This window comes from Myotis davidii, unplaced genomic scaffold (genome assembly GCF_000327345.1).
Source record: "Myotis davidii unplaced genomic scaffold, ASM32734v1 scaffold22, whole genome shotgun sequence".
Taxonomy (NCBI): Eukaryota; Metazoa; Chordata; class Mammalia; order Chiroptera; family Vespertilionidae; genus Myotis; species Myotis davidii.
Window position 1 is genome coordinate 83,685 of NW_006294067.1, and position 487 is coordinate 84,171.

The following is a 487-nucleotide window of genomic DNA, read 5'->3' on the forward strand; positions in this document are numbered from 1 at the left end:
TGCCCCCCTCCAGGCCCGACCCGCGGTGCCCGAGGTCTGACTCACCGTCCCCACTCCGGGATATGCCGGCGAGGTCAGTCGGGTGTCTCCGAGGTGCCGAAGCAGCCCCTTTGCGCTCCACCCCGACTCAGCCCCCTCCTCTCCCGGCCCCGGCTACCTGCGCCCGCCACCTCCCCACACCGCTGCCAGCCCCGCGCCCCAAATCCTCTCCGGGGATTGGCAAGACTAGGATAAAACTGGGCTCCAGGCTGGATGGAGATGGTGAGTGGGCGTTCTCCCTTCCCACACCCTCCACCCAGGCCCTTCTGTGACTTGGGTGTGTGTGTGTGTGTGTGTGTGCACGCACCTCCTGGGCAGCCCCTTGAGGCTTCTAGGAATTCGCATCACCCGCGTCCCCGCCTGCAGATCTCTCTGTTAAGATTTGCAGGAGGGAGAGGCGGGGACCTAGGACCCCGGGAATGGGGGTGGGGGGAAGCGGAGGCGCGGG